Below are 3,629 nucleotides of genomic sequence, written 5' to 3'. Positions count from 1 at the left end.
GGGTTTTGAATTGTTTGTTTTTCTGTTATATATTAAAACTGATAGGAAAGAAACATTTTTGTTGTGATTTATTGTTAACTGTTTAGAATATTCTTATATGTAACATAATGCGTTTTGTAAAACATGTTTATGTTGAATTGAAATTAAATGTAGTATATCCAAATGGGCAAAACAATGCATTTTTTTTTATATGTGCATCAAATAGTGTAAATAAAAAAAATGGTTTTACTATGCACATTGTTGGAATATTTAATCAATTGTATGCGTGTTCAATAAACTAAATCTTTAAGGTTTAATATAGCAATTTATAGGATACAAATGAATAATTCGATTCAAAGAATTCTGTTATCCTCAATGCAATGCAAAAGTTACATTCAGTGCAATAGTTGTCATTACCTGACTTCAACTTATATACGCAGCTGATATTAGCAGGTGGAGTTTAGTGAAATTCATCACATGTCAATCATTCTCCAGTTCTCCATTGGCCGCACCCGTACATACATCCTCTTTTTCTACAAATTCTCTGCACAACATTAAAAGTCTAAGCCTTTCTTAACTGCACCTATTCTGTGTTCAGGTTTAACACATTTTTTCACCTTAGGTTCCATCTGCGTTCTGAATGATTTTGAGATATTGAACTTCAAAGTTTTGGCATTCTATACAGCAAACAATATGTGTGTAACATTTCTCTTTCATACATTAACATGACAGAAACCCTAAATGTGCTCTAAATGTAAATTACTATAATTCTTTTACATTTGCAAATTGGGGTAAAACAGACAGGGCAAATGCAGATAGAACCTTCTCATTCTGAAAAGTCATTTTTCGCTTGGAATTATACAGTTCTATCTGGCAGATCATTCATTGAAGGACTACTTATCAAGAAATACAATAAAAAATATATATATTGGTGTTGTAACAATATTTTGCTGCTTGAGAAAGTAGCGTTTTTGCTTTCTATAACATTAACTTCATGTTTTAGGATTAACATTTTTTTTTTGTTCAAATAAAGCATACTGTACAAGGATGTGCTAAATATTTTATCCAGTGCAGATGTTAATTTTATGTAATTAATATGGTAATATTTATTGAATTGTATCCTTTATATAAGCTATTGAACTTTATGTATTGAATTATGTCCCATGAATTAAATTAAATGTTTTCCCCTCAAGGCTTCATATCAAATGTAAAGACTTTAAATACATAAGTAAATGAGTATAATAAACACTGAAACATGTTTCACTGACTATATATATATATATATATATATATATATATATATATATATATATATATATATATATATATATATAGTCAGTGAAACATGTTTCACATTTAATACAGTATATTACATTTTTAACATATACATTAACTTCCATGTCAATGTCAAAAAATGCTTCCAAATCATTACATTTACACACATCTTTTCAGTTTTAGGTTTCTTCTCAATTTTATGTGGTGCAGCATTATTTAGTCGACTTTAGTGATTTTAGTTAACTTTAGTGATTTTGTGTTTCTTTTTGGTCTTTCCCACAATGGAGCAGTCCGGCAAATGACAAAGAAAGCTGATCCTGATTGGTTCTTGTGTGTGCATTTGAAATGCAGGCTAGAGTCGATTCTGTAGATAAAACCTTTTTTTTTTTTTTTTTTTTTTACATAAAGTCTTAAAATGTAAACAACTTATAAAAAAAACATCACCTAATGTAAATAAGTTCTCATTCAATAAGAATATGTAAATCACTCAATTTTGACAAAAATGTCAGACAGAACCTTATAATTCTAAGGTGAAGATTTCTGCTGACAGGAAGTTTAGCTGTGGAGCTCAAGTTAATTTTAGACAACCAGTCCTTTGCAACTCTTGAAGTTCTTATGGAGAGTGGAAGATCATTCCAAAGTCTTGGAGCTGCTACTGAAAAGCTCCATCACCTTGATATCTTAAGCGTGATCGTGAAACTTGCAAATAGAGACGAATACAGACGATCCTTAGAGCATCTCTATCAGCCCCATCTACTTCTGCAAAATGCTTCACTAGTATAAAAAGCATATCACACTCAAGAAGAAGTTTGGTCAATATATATATACCTTAAGCAATATAATTGTTTAATGAAAAAATATTTTCTTTTTCCACAATAACATATACAGTTGAAGACAAAATGATTAGCCCTCTTGTGAGTTTCTTTTCTATATATATATATATATATATATATATATATATATATATATATATATATATATATATATATATATATATCCCAAATGATGTTTAACTGAGCAAGGAATATTTCACAGTATTTCCTATATCATACTTTATTCTGGAGAAAGTCTCATTTGTTGTATTTCGGCTAGAATAAAAGCAGATTTTAATTTCTTTGAAACAATTTTACGGCCAATATTATTAGCCCTCTTAAGCAATATTTGTTTTCGATTGTCTATAGAACAAACCATCATTATAGAAAGAATTAACCTAATTCCCCTGACTTGCCTAATTAACCTACACTGAAAAAAAGGATTTCTGCAAAACGGTGTGCAAACAATGTATATGTGTTGATAAAGTTAAATTTAGTTATGTTCAACTTGATTTGTTTGTTTAAATTCAGCCCATATAAAATTGTTTACAACCACTTAACGTAAAAAAAGGAAATCCAAGTATATATATCCAAGGACATCCATGAATATATATATATATATATATATATATATATATATATATATATATATATATATATATATATATATATATATATATATATATATATATATATATATATATATATATATATATATATTTATTTATACATATATATATATATATATATATATATATATATATATATATATATATATATATATATATATATATATATATATTATACATATATATATATATTTATTTATTTTTTTTCCAGTGTAGGTAAACCTTAAAATGTCACTTTAAGCTGATTAGTATCTTGAAAAATATCTAGTCAAATATTATTTACTGTCATCATGGCAAAAATAAAAGAAATCAGTTATTAGAAATTATTAATTAAAACTATTATGCTTAGAAATGTGGTGGATAAATCTTCTTTGCTTTAAAATGAAATTGGTGAAATAGATGAGGGGCTAATAATTCAGAAGGGCTAATAATTCTGACTTCAACGGTAAATCTTAACAAATCGAAGTATCCAAATGTCAAATTAAATATTTTTAAAATATATTTCCAACACAGGCTCATTGCGAATATATACCCCCATATGCAATTCTGGAGAGCACAAATTATGTAGCCAGTGGTTTGTATGGCTGCATTTTGTCTTTAAAATGAACGCTACAGGGCGGTGTGATGCAGCCTGCTGCTTCTGTTTCTTTTTGCACTTCCAGCTGAGCGCTTACCTTCATGTGGATGGCTTTTCCGCTGTTACTAGCTTGTGGCTTGCTGCGTATGTCAGCAGACTTGTCAGCAGACTTGAGACGCAGAGCGGAGTTGACCACGATAACAGGGTGCAAGTCCGACGAAGAATGGTTCCAGAGAGCAGGTAAATCAAAAACAAAAGAGAATTTTGAGATCTGCAAAAGTGTACACAGAAGCCTCTGGTGAATTTGTGAAAACAAAAACGGCAAAAACGCACCTACTGGGATTTATTTCACACTCT

The sequence above is a fragment of the Danio rerio genome, chromosome 12 (assembly GCF_052040795.2).
Source record: "Danio rerio strain M-AB ecotype USA chromosome 12, GRCz13ab, whole genome shotgun sequence".
NCBI classification, from domain to species: Eukaryota; Metazoa; Chordata; class Actinopteri; order Cypriniformes; family Danionidae; genus Danio; species Danio rerio.
Note: the sequence above shows the minus strand (reverse complement) of the source record.